The sequence below is a fragment of the Hypanus sabinus genome, chromosome 8 (genome assembly GCF_030144855.1).
Source record: "Hypanus sabinus isolate sHypSab1 chromosome 8, sHypSab1.hap1, whole genome shotgun sequence".
Taxonomy (NCBI): domain Eukaryota; kingdom Metazoa; phylum Chordata; class Chondrichthyes; order Myliobatiformes; family Dasyatidae; genus Hypanus; species Hypanus sabinus.
Genome location: NC_082713.1, coordinates 58,923,723 through 58,937,059, shown reverse-complemented (window position 1 = coordinate 58,937,059; position 13,337 = coordinate 58,923,723). Strand labels below are relative to the sequence as shown.

The window sequence follows — 13,337 nt, the reverse complement described above, 5'->3', positions numbered from 1 at the left end:
AGGATCATATCTCCAACATCAAGGTCCTGGAGAAAGCTCAACTTCCAAGCATTGAAGCCACTTTCCTGCTCTGGCAGCTCCCATTGGCCAGGTCACTTGTTTTGCATGGACAACTCCAGGTTACTGATAGCAGTTCTCTACAGAGAACTCTCTCAGGGCAAGAGAGACTGTGGTACCCCGTGCAAGAGGTACAAAGTCCAACTTAAAGAGCATCTCTCTCAGGCAAATATCGAGGTCAAGGTGTGGCAGGAGTTGGCTTGTGACAGACAGATGGAGAACACTGATCCACGGCTCAGCCAAGAATTTTGAGGAATCCAGAAGGGTGATTGCTGAAGAGAAGAGGAGCTGCAAGAAGGATGCTACTAACCAAGTGCCCACATCCAGCTGTTCCCACGTTCCTACTGCTTCAGAGTCTGCAGATCCAGAATTGGCCTCTACAGAATAGTGCCATTGCTGCTGACGACTCTTCCTCCCTCCTGATCTTCACAAATGAAGAACCATCCATCATCATGATTCAGCATGAAACCTTTTCAATTTCTCGTACTGCATCTTGTTCTAGCATTTTACACACTATAATTTTGCATGCTGGCATTATTAGGTTCTCACCAACTGTGTGACTTTTCCTTCTCTGGGTAATAAGTTCTGCGTCTAAATAACTTGCTTCCTTGGTCTTTTTACTGACTGTAACCGGAACTTTACTCTGTTTTGAGATTCCAATAGCCTTTTAAAATAATCAGCACTATATGTGTCATATGGCTGTGATTTGTAGTTAAGTGTCTTTTCAATTCTGCTGGAGAAATTCCTTTATTTGTAAGTCATTTGTTGCAATGGAATAGATCAACTTGGATAACCAGTCCACACAAAGCCCATTGATAAGTGGCGTTCATTATAAAGACAGACATTTTTTGTGTCTGTTGCTTAAATGACTCAGAAGATGGTAATTCAAAAATCGCCACTTTGGACCGTCATAGATATCTGTAAAACATGGGGGTTAATAAAATATAAAAATGTACGAGTCCATTCTGTTACAAATGTGCCACAACTCTGAGGGGCCGAAGGGTACAAAGTAGCCCCCTCCTTTTTGAGAATCGCAAGATCGATATTAATTCGGGTCTGGGACCCAGGAAATGAGAATGGGACGTCCAGAACACACAGGGTTTGGAATGTGTCCTGGCCTCAGCGAGACAAAGCCACGGATAGCGGCCATTCCCTCTTGGAGACAGAATTGTGTATTGAGTAATGTACTATTCATTGAACCCTTCAGGAGATGACCAGAGTGGGCTGATTGAGGGATTGCATCATCCCAACCTGATTGACATCTGAGACCCCGTGAGTAAGGATAAAAGAGGTTCTGGGGAACAACCCCTTCAGATGCACCAGGAGAAACGCTAGAAACCCCGTGCCAGCGTTTAATAGCGACAGCCGGTGGGGGACTCGCATGCGTCCTTTCCCGTTGCCTGGGATTGGGGCCTTACCACGGAAGAACGGCATAGCTAAAGGACTGGCTACACCAATGGAACTCTCGAAGGATTGAAATCATAAAAAGGAAAAGCTGGCAAGTTTCTAAAATCTCTCCCTGGACTCCAACCAAAGGCTGCAGCCTGAATGAACTGAGTGACTTTTATATTTCAATCGGACAATACATTATCCCCTAGACAACGATAGAGCTTACTTCTTATTGATTATTATTATACCCGCACTTTTAGATTTAGTATTGACCATGTATATTATCTGTATGTTTGCATTCATATTATTTTTGTGTATTTTTAACAATAAATACTGTTAAAAATAGTACCATCAGACTTCAACGGACCTCTCTATCTTTGCTGGTAAGTGACCCAGTTACGGGGTTTGTAACAATTCAATGCACAGAAAATGCACTTCACATTCCTAATCAGCCTACCATTTCCCCCTCTGTGTAATACAGTGCTCACCAGCTCTCAAAGACCACCCCTATCTAGTGTGAAAAACTGAGAATGGACTCAACCAAATAAATATTGTCCTACTGCGCACTGTCATATTGGGCTGAAAGACCTCTCATAAGATTGCCAATGGGGCTACTCAGTCATTGCCCACCACTGCAAGTGCTATCATCGCGCAAATTTCAAAAAACATGCTTATTTATCTTTAATCGTAATTGCAGCATCCCGAGTCATATGTCGTGGACCTCTAGTGTTCCACGGAATCCCACTTGAGAAACCCTGGTGCAGAGAATCTACGTAGTCTTTTTCCGTTTCCTCAGCAAATGTGTGCACCTTTTTCTTGGTAGCCCCAGCTCTGCAGCACTTTGCAAAATGACTTTTCTTTCCGCAAGTATGGCAGGATTTTACATATGCAGCACACAGCTTTGGAATGTGCCTATCTCCACATTTGCTGTTTGAGTCTACCTTTTTGATTTGCTGTTTCTTTCGGAAATGCCTTGTGCTCTCCTCATCTATTTTCACAGCATGCACTATTGTTTCAGCCTCTGCAACTCCTTGGCTTGTGCTTGTGTAGTCCCCGCTGCCCTACACCTATCCACAGCCTTTTCCAGCGACTGATCTTTCGCATGGAGCAACCTTTCCCTGAGCCATTCTCTGTGATTCCACAAACTATGTTGTCACTAACTAGTAAGAGTCTCAAATCTCCAAGTTCGTAGGACTCGGTGTGAATCTTAGCAAAGTATTGGTCAAAGTCTAATACATTGTTTCTGGTCACAGGAAAAACATTTATATCCCTCAAATGTGATGTTTTACTTAGGACAAAATACTCATCAAATTTTGTCATCAAAGTGTCCAATATAAAGGCTGCCTCATCAATTTGAAAGTTGTTATAGATGTCCAAAACATCCTTGCCATTTACATGTAGAAAAATAGATGCTTTCAATTTTTTCAACATCTCCTCCCGCTCTGCTAGCCACTAAATATATATTGAATTGCTTTTTGAAGCATTTCCATTTATCAGTTAGATTGCCAGTAAACTGCATAGGTGCAGGAGGACTTAGCTTATCCATGATGGGAATTTTTAGTCTCTTGGTTAATTTGGAAACAATGTGCTCTCATGCCTTGCTGGCTGTCTTTGTTTCTCCACTTTCTCAGTCGCTTACAGTATCCACTTACCACACACCGACTTCTGACAGCATGTTATGTTTGTTCTTAATAAAGAGCGTGGATAAACGCTAGAACATTTTATTTACAGAACGGCTTCAGCTCAACCTAAGCATGTGTGACCAGCTCATCAATGTCATTTCCAGTTCCAGGTGAACTGCCCACATTGCCCTCTGGAAATGAAGTAATCTTTTATGTACACATGTAATAACACAGTACATTCTTCCCGTGACCATGTGGATTTCCTCTGGACACTCCAGTTTCTTCCCATAGTACAAAGACATACCAGTTGGTAGGTTAGTCATTTGAAATTGTCCCATGATTAGGCTAGACTGCAAAGCTCGAAGGACCTGTTTCATCCTGCATCTCCAAATAAATAAATAAATCTAACAAATAAAATAAAATAAATAAAAATATCAGTAGAATTATTCTCAAGCAGGAGTTTAATATTTTAGCTTTAATTGATTAAAAGGATCTTCACAAGCCCTCCTGAGCAAAGTGTACATTGCTTCTTTATACAAGTGCACTGCTATTTAATGTAGGTCATGAGACTTATGATTTTATTTACTTTGCTTAAAGAATGCCACAAGTGTCTTTCACTATATCCATATTGACTACTGACCATTTGTTTGTGAAATGTGATGACTGTAGTGAAAAGTTGAAAGAGCAAAAGCATGATCGTAAAACAAAATGTTCTATGTAGGAAGATGAACTTCACGGTGATTTGGATTAAACTCTATGCCATTTTCTGCCCATTTCACCAATATATCAATTCTGCTCTAGAGCCTAAGACTGCTCTGTACTCTATCCAAATATCTGCCAATCCATGAAATTACTCATCCCTCCCCTACATCCAAATCATTCACCTATATTATGAACAATTAATGTTCCAGTATCAGTCCTTTTATACCAATTTCTAAAACAACCCTCTACTGTCACTTTGCTCCCAGTGCCAAGCCAATTTTGGCTCCAATTTGCTGACTTGACCTTAACCCTATGAACCCTAAAAGTTTGAGCAGTCTCCTATCTAGGGATTTGTTAAAGGCTTTAATAAAGTCCATGTAAATCATGGCTACTGCCTTCATCAATATCAGATTAGTCAGACGGAATTTGCCCTTGACAAAATCACGTTGGATGTCTCTGATTAGTTACTGCATTTTCAGGTGATCATATTCTTCTCCCTCATACATTTTTTCAATATCTTACCTTCAACTGATTAGGTTCACAGGTCTATAATTACCAGATGTTTTCTGCTGTTTTTCTTGAAAGGGGACCTACATTTGCTGTCTTCCAGTCATCTGTTCCCTCACTTGTGTCCAGTGAAGATTTAAAAATCTTTGCTAGAGTGCCAGCATTCTCTTCCTTTGCCTATTGTAACAACCTAAAAAGACGTAAAACATTAGCTTTATTTGTCACATGTAACATACAGTGAAATGTGCCATTTGTGTCAATGACCAACATAGTTCGAGGATGCGTCTGGGGCAGCCTGCAAGAGTTACCATGCTTTCAGCACCAACATAGCATGTCCACAATTTACCGATCCTAATCCTAACTGAAATTTTTGGAATGTGGGAAGAAACTAGAGTACTTGGATGAAAGATATGCAGTCACAGGGAGAAAATATTCCTTATAGACAGTGGTGGGAATTAAACCCTTATTGCTGTCACTGTAGAGTGTTGCGCCTTAGTTCCCTGGAGATTTATCCACCTTTAAGCCCACTACAGCATTGAGTACCTCATCCTATGGAGACCTGCACCAAACTTTCAACTATCCATTCCATGAAACCTCCACTACAAAATATTTTTCTTTTGTGAATACTGATGAAAATTTATGTATGAATTTTACGAATGAAACTGATGTATTAGTTTAGGACCTCATCTATACATTCTGGCTTTGTGCACAGGTTGTCGCTAGTGCCCCTAAAGGACCCTACCTTTTTTCTCAACATCCTTTAACCCTAGATATACTGTGATGGTATTGGGTTTACTGGGTTCTAAATCAAACAAAGACCTTAAACCCTATCTGATATAGATAGCTATCAGCACTCTCATTAAAGGGAGGTTATACTGTAACTGAATGCTCTTCAAAGACTAGTTCATTTCCTTGTTTCTCCTCCATGGAAAAGTTAGCTGGTGATGCCCACTATTTGAGTAATGGGTCACCCCAGCTCCCACCAAAGATGAGATACTTACAGCTTAAAAAGTAGTTTAAGCACAGTTCATTTATTTTTAGTGATATATATTTAAATCCAAACAACACACTTAAAACACATTTAAAACTCTCAGTAGTTTTGCATCTTAAAAATACATTTCCAAATTACAAGCAATTTCTAAAACACAAAGGAATTCCAAAACACAGATAAAAAGGCATACCCATGATGCGGAGGAGTGAATCCTCCATTGCTGAAATCAAAGGCAAAGAAATGGATTCTGGTTCATCCCGTGTTTCTGTCATTCTTCTTACTGTTATTTAATCATTTCTAATAAGCCTAACTACTTTCTACATTTATACTGTGTTCCTGCCATTTGGGTGACTTCACACAGATATTACATTTTTTTTCCAATACCTTTTTACACACACTATTAAAAAGCTTATGGAGACAGAGTTCCCAGATTCCTTCAATTAATGCTGTAAGGCTGACTCTCTGAGCACACAACCCTTCTAGTAACAAATCAGCTATTTGATACTCTAAACGATAATATCAATTTGGTCTGCAAGCTTCTTTGAACGAAACAACTTAGCCATATTGTCTGGTTTGAAGCAAGCCTAATTAAATTACCCCATTGTTTTACACTGCAGCTCTTGAAAAATCAACCCAGGTGCTCTAAACCAGCAGCCTGTGTTCTACAAACAGTGTGTGTTTGTTTGCAAAACTTCAAACTGTTTACAGCTTGCCATTTACATTAAGAACTGAAGACTGGCTTCCGTTTATGACAAGAAGCTAAACAAAGGTTATTAGTTGGAAGTTTATCTTATTCAAAAACAACTCTTTGATCTGTAGAAGTTTTGGCTGCTATGTCAGATAGCTGAGCTTTGTAAAAAGGAAAAGCCCCCTGGCTCTGGATGGAGAATATCTATCTCAATTCTTATACAGCACCACTGGATACAGAGTAAATCCAGTGATTACTTGTGACATCTACTTGCCTTTATACTATGACTGTGAGGCTAAATACAGCTCCAACACCATACTTAAGTGTGCCGAATCAAAGGTAGTGATGAATGTAGGAGGGAAAGTGAAAATCTGGTTGAGTGGTGCAACAAGACCAACCTCTCCCGCAATGTCCGTAAAACCAAAGGGTTGATTATTGACTACACGAGGAAGAAATCGGGGGGCATGAGCCAGTGCTCATTAGGGGATCAGAGTAATTATTTTAAATATAATTACTTATTATTATCATTCGTCTTTGTTTGCATTTGCAGTTTGTCTTCTTTTGCACATTGGTTGTTTGTCAGTCTTTGTGCGTAGTTGTTCATTGATACTATTGTAATTCTTTGCTCTACTGTGAATGCCTTCAAGAAAATTAATCCCAGGGTAGTATTTGGTGAAATATACATTCTTTGAAAATAAATTTACTTTGAACTTTATAAACACAAGAGCTTCCGCAAATAGTTGAAATCCACACAAAATGCTGAAGGATCTCAAAAGGTAGGGCAGCATCTGTGGAAATGAATAAACAGCCGACATTTCAGGTCAAAAATCCTTCATCAGGACTGGAAAGGAAGAGAGAAATGCTAGAATAAAAAAATGGGTGGAGGGGGAGGAAGACAAGCTAGATTGTGACAGGTGAAGCCAGGTGGGAAAGAAGGAATCAGATGGGAGAGGAGAGTGGACCATGGAAGAAAGGGAAGAAGGAGGTGCAACAGAGGGAGGTGATAGGCAGGAGAAGAGAAGATTTAAGAGGCCAGGTGGGGAATAGAAGAAGGAAGGGGGATGGGGAAAAAGAAAAAAAAAGGAAATAAAGACAGAAAGAAAAAGTTACCCGAAGGTGAAATAGATGTTCATGCTATCAGGTTGGAGGCTACCCAGATGGAACGCGAGGTGTTACTCACCCACAATGAGAGTGGGCTTATCATGGCAGAAGAGGGGGTCATTGACTAATATATTGGAATGGGGATGGGGATAGGAATTAAAATGGTTGACCACTGGGAAACACTGATTTTGGCAGGTGGAGTGGAGGAGCTCAACCAAGTGACCTCCAATTTACAACAGCTCTCGCCGATGTAGAGGAGGCCGTATCAGGAACATCTGATACAATGTACAATCCCAGCAGATTCATAGGTGAAGTGTTGCTTCACCTGTAAGGATTGTTTGTGATCCAGAATGGAAGTGAGGGAGAATGTAAATCAGCAGGTATAGCATTTCTGTCACTTGCAGAGATTTGTGCCAGGAGAAAGATTAGTGGGGAGGAACAAATGGATAAAGGAAGTACAGAAGGAATGCTGCCCGCAGAAGGCTGAGAGTAGGGGGGAGGTGAAGATGTGGTTGGATCCTGTTGAAGATGGCATAAGTTGTGGAGAATGATGTGTTGGATGCACAGGCTGTTCAGTTGGCACATGAGGACAAGAGGAACTCTGTTCCTGTTATGGTGGCAATAAGATGGCATGAGCACGCATGTCTGAGAAATAGAGCTGTGTCTGAGGACAGCAACAATGGTGGGGTAAGGAAAACTCCAATCCTTGAAGAAGCAGCACCAATGCATTCATTAATGTAGCACAGAAAGAGTTGGAGAGCATTAACAGGGTAGGCTTGGAATATGGACTGTTCCACTGAAAAGACAGGCATATATGGGGCTCATGTGGGTATCCAAGGCTACCCCTTGAGTTGGAGCAGCTGAAGAAGAAATTGTCCAGTTCTGCCAGACAGTTGAGGGTGGTGATGGAATAGAACTGGTTGGATCTTTTGTCAAGAAAGAACTGGAGAGCTTTAAGGCCTTCTTCATAAGGCATAAAAGTGTTTTGGGACTGGCCATCCATGGTGAAATGAGGTCATCTGCATTAAGGGATTGAAACTTTAATATCTCAGCTTTCCTAAATATATTTTTAAGTACCTCCCTACATTTTTAATATTTCTGACAAGCCTCCCTGTCATTTCTTCCCCACAGCTGTCATATGTTCCCCCCTTCCCTCCCACAATACGACCCTCAGTATTCCTTGGCATCCACCGTATCCCTTATACCTGTTAGTTCTGTCCTTCCTTTGCACTTACAGAAAAGTGTTGGCCTTCTTCTGCAGTAATTTGATTGCGAATTAACGTAACTAATATCTTACCAAAAAAATAAAATCTGGAATTCCCCACAAGATCCTGCCATTGTGTAATCATCAAATTATTTTTGATGCTATGGCGGGACATCCAGTTCTCCCTAAAATATGAATTTTGGAGAACATTGCGCATGATTGCTAACGCAATAGCCACATTAATAGTGATGGTTGCTTTCTGTTCCGCTGAGCGCTGCTTCGCACTGGACGAACACCTGGAATTGTCCCATTCTCCATCCGCAGAAATGCTGCTCCCACCGCCAAACTGACAACCTAACCGGTTTATCCCTGCTCAGCTCTGAATGGTCAATGTCCCCAAGGTGCCGCCCACCACCCACATTCTGAGTGGGTAATCGGCTTATCAGTCAGCGGGTTTTATTGCGCTTGGTTGAGTAGACGCCGGTAGACGGCTCGGGAGGCGATCTTTCTCCGGACAAGAGTGGCCGGAAGTGAGGCGTTTGCGGTAAGTTCGGCGAATGCATGTAAGTATCTGGAGGAGGCTAGGCCAAACTTAACCTGAACTCATTGTATTATCATGTACGGTCGGTCGCAAGGGAGCAGCTTCTTCCAACTCCTCTGTGATCAGGTGGCCTTCACCCAGACGGCCTTAAGACTGAGAAGCGGTTGCATTTGGCTGCACCCTGCACCCCTCACCCCTGGGGTGTAAATTACTATTGACATGCTTGCCCGCAGGTTGAAGGAGCTGTACGAATGAATTGGTATTGTGACTAGTTTACCCTGTACCCAGCAGTTGAGTGGCAGTAAAAAAGCAGATGGTCACTTGGCATCATAAGGACAGGAATAATTAACACTTCAGGCAAAAAATAAAGTTGCAAAGATGCGATGCATTGAAAGCTGGAGAAGAACAAAAGAAAAATATGTTGGGGTGGACGAATGATTGGCTGATGATGGGACAGGTTAAGACCAAAAGGAGATGGTAATATTGACAGAATCAGAGATCTTCAGTAGCCAGAGCAGGAACATCACTTGAAATAATTGTAGGCAATTTTTGCAAAATATAGATCTGGTACCAGGTAGATGGGATTTCTCACATGAACAGGAAACGTTTTTTCATTGTACATTAATTTTGTAGCCACTTCAGTCTTCAGTAAAAAAAATGCTGTAAGAACTCAGCAGGCCAGGCAGCATCAATGGAGAGGAACTAACAGTTGATATTTTGGACCAAGCTCCTTTCTCAGAACTATAAAGGAAGGGGGAAGAAACCAGAGTAAGATAGGGGAGTAGCAGGAGTACAGGCTTGCAGATGATGGATGAAAGGAGGTGAGGGGGATGAAGTGTGAAATTGGGAAATGATAGGAGAAAGAGGCAAAGGGATGAAGGATAGGAGAGAAGAGTGGCCCATGGGACAAAGAAGGGGTATCAGAGAGGGGTGCTGGCCGTGTGAGGAGAAGAGAAGTGGAGTCAGAATGAGGAATGTAAAATGAGAGTGGGTGAGGGAGAGATGTTAACGGAAGTCAGAAAAATTGATGTTCATGCCATCAGATTGCCAGCTACCCAGATGGAATATGAGGTGTTGCTCCTCCAACCTGGCAGTAAAGGAGATTATGGATCAGTATGTCAGAATGTGAATGGCAAGTAGTATTGAAATAGGTGGCCATCAGGAAATCTGAACTTTTGTGGAGGAAGGAGCGAAGGTGCTTGGCAAAACGTGCCCCAATCTATGTCAGAGCTCACCAATGACAGGCTGCAACAGGAGCAGTATTGCTCACTGTGGTTTCAAGCTCTTAGACCTGGAGATGACAGAGATGGCCGGGAGTGAAAATGAAACTATTTCACTACTTCAACAAGTTAGAAACCATGAAAAATTTGAAGGTATTGACAATCATTGTGAATATTACAATTAAAAGGAAGATTTTGGAGGATGCAATGATTGAAGGCATTGTTTGAAGATAGTCCATTATCTGCTGTCAGAGTCTGCACTGATTTTGTTCATTTACAGTCAATCAAAAGAACCTGACAGCATACACTGGATTAATTCCTCTGTTGATAACTATTAAAAACTAATAAAGTTTTATAGTAGTGTTGGTGGTGTTCAAAATAATTCTGTATTTCATTTAAATACATAATTTGTTACTTAATTAAAAGATAGTTTGTCTTTTTTTATACATTTTTAACTATTTCTATGAGATCGGCTAAAAGTTACTGGGCCTGATATGTCCCAATCAACTGTGATCCACTGAGCTTCAAAATTAATAAATGGTACAAGAAAGAATAACAATGTAGTGTTCATAGGCTCATGGACCATTCAGAAATCTGATAGTAGATGGGAAGAAGAGGTTCCTATGTCATTTTATGTAGTAAGAAAAAAAAATATTTTTAATAATTCTTCAAATGGTATGTGTTTGGGCGTTTACTTTGATATATTGCCCTGCTGACGTTTATTCTCAAAATTTGAAATTCAGTTGGATCACTTGAAGGGCAGGCATTTTGTTCTGGTGGAGTTTATTGCATCAGACTGATGCACAATCCTATGTTGTCTTTCATTTGTTTGTACCAGTGTAAACTATGATCTTTTTATTCATACACAATTTTATGTGTGTGTGCTGCCAAATAAAACATCTGGAGTTTGGGTGCTATATGCTGATTCCTATTGTGTGGAGTTTGGCTGACTGCTGAATTGTGTATTTCCTACTTCACACACAAACAGAGCAGTATAGTGGGAGAGTTAAGAGTTTTGAAGCCATAGATAAGAATAGCTGGGGACAGAAAGTGACAAATGGGCCCAAAATGTCGACAGTGCTTCTCCCTATAGATGCTGCCTGGCCTGCTGCATTCCACCAGCTTTTTGTGTGTGTTAAATGGGAATAAAAATCTTGTGATGGACTATTGGAGTACTTTGTAGCTTTAATTAAATGGAAGGTATCAGAAAAGAGTTAATAGGTTTATTCAGAGTACCAATGATAATAAAGAGATTGAAGAAATTGAGGTTCTAGTATTGTATTCACATGGAATATTGCATTCAGTTCTGGTTGCCTCATTACAGAAAGGATATGGAAGTTTTCAAGAGAATGCAGAAGAGATTTACCAAGGTGCTGCCCAATTGAAAGAGCATGTCATAGGTTGAGTGAGCTGGGACTTTTTCTTTTTGGGGAAAGGAGCATGAGAGGTGACTTAGTAGAGGTATATAAGATGATAAGAGGCATAGATAGAGTGGACAGCTAGCGACTTATCCCAAGGTGGAAATGGCTAGTACAAGAGGGCATAATTTTAAGATGACGGGAGCAAAATGTGGGGAGATGGGTGAGGTAAGTGTTTTACACGGAGAATGGTACATGGAATGCAGCCAGGGTTGGTGAAAGAGGCAAACCCATTAGGGGCATTTAGAAGCCTCTTAGGCGCGTGGATGATAGAAAACTTAGGGTTTATGTGGGCGAAATGGTTCTATTGATCTTGGAGCAGGTTAAAAGTTCAGGACAAGATCATGGGCCAAAGGGCCCATACTGTGCTGTACTGCTCTATGCTCAACAAAGTAAAGTGAAAAATATCGCCTACCAGGTAATAACTCAACAATATTGTGAGCAATATTATAAACATATAGTCTTTTTTATGTAGCGACACAGCAGGTTAATAAGCCTTTCAGACCAACGAGCCTGTGCCACCTAATTACACCCATGTGACCAGTTAAATAACCCATACATCTTTGGAACGTTGGAGGAAACTGACGTACCTGGAAGACGCCCACGTGGTCACATGGAAAATGTGCAAACTCCTTACAGACAGTAGCAGTATTGAACCAAGTTGCTGACACTGTAATGGTTTTAACCTAACCACTATGCTGCTGTGCTGCCTCTGTTATGAAGATGAGCTTAGATGAAACAGCAATTTGTGGTACCTTCAATATACTAATGATAAATTGAAATTTGAGGGAGTACAGGTCAGAAATACTTTTTTTAAACTGAGGTTGACGTGGAATATTCAACCTAAAATGTAAACTGCTGTCTTTCTACAGATTCTACCTGTTCTGCTGATTGTTTCCAACACTTTCATTCAGGATTTGTACTTCACTACCAAGTGAAATTAAACTAATAGAGAAGGACATTGTTGGCTTCTAGAGCTCACCAGAGGATCAGTTGTTCTGGATGGGTGTTGTGCAATGAACCAGAATTGATTAGAGAGCTAAGGTAAAATAAACATGATCGAATTCACCCTGAAATTTGAGAAGGAGAAGCTAAAGTCAGATACTACAGTGGAGTATAGGGAATTACAGAGAAGAGTTGGAAAAGAAGACTGGAAGAGATGACAGCAGAGTATCAATGGCTGGATTTCCTGAAAGCAATTCAGAAAGCCCAGAATATATATATCCCAAAGAGAATTCTAAAGGAAAGATGACACAACTGCGGATAACAAGAGAAGTCAAAGCCAACATAAAAGCCAAAGAGTGGGCAGACAATAGATCAAAAATTAGTGGGAAATTAGAAGATTGGGAGGCTTTTAAAAACCAACTAAAAAAAAAATCATTAGGAAGATAAAGGTGGAATATGAAAGAAAGCTTGCCAATAATATTAAAGAGGATACCAAAAGTTTCCTCAGGTACATAAAATATAAAAGAGAGGTGAAAGTAGATATCAGACCACTGATAAATGATGCTGGAGAGGCAGTAATTGGGGACAAATAAATGGTGGACAAACAAAACACATATTTTGCATCAGTCTTAATGGTGGAAGACACAAGCAGTATGTGTCTGGATGTTCCAGGTGTCGGGATCATGAAGTGTGTGAAGTTACCGTAACTGAAGAGTAGGTTTTTGGGGAAAGTGAAGGGTCTGAAGGTAGATAAGGTACCTGAACCAGAAAGTGTACACCCCAGAGTTCTGAACAAGGGGGCTGAAAAGATCGTGGAGACATTAGCAATGAACTTCCAAGAATGGAGGACTGAAAATTGCAAATGTCACTCCACTCTGCAAGAAGGGAGAGAGGCAGAAGAAAGGAAACAATAGGCCAGTTAGTCTGACCTCAGCGGTTGGGAAGATGTTGA

At 40.8% G+C, this 13,337-nt stretch overlaps 1 protein-coding gene across 4 annotated transcripts in view; it reads left to right on the top strand.

Moving 5' to 3' along the window:
• Positions 1-8,724: 8,724 nt before the first annotated feature.
• Positions 8,725-13,337, top strand: part of LOC132398202 (transmembrane protein 33-like) — a 133,267-nt gene continuing 128,654 nt past the window's right edge. For 2 of the 4 annotated variants that reach the window (XM_059977295.1, XM_059977293.1), the window contains exon 1: positions 8,725-8,805. The gene's annotated coding sequence lies outside the window, so the exon portion shown is untranslated. Of the gene's footprint in view, positions 8,825-13,337 lie in introns of all 4 variants that reach the window. The other 2 variants (XM_059977296.1, XM_059977294.1) reach the window with 1 other exon arrangement.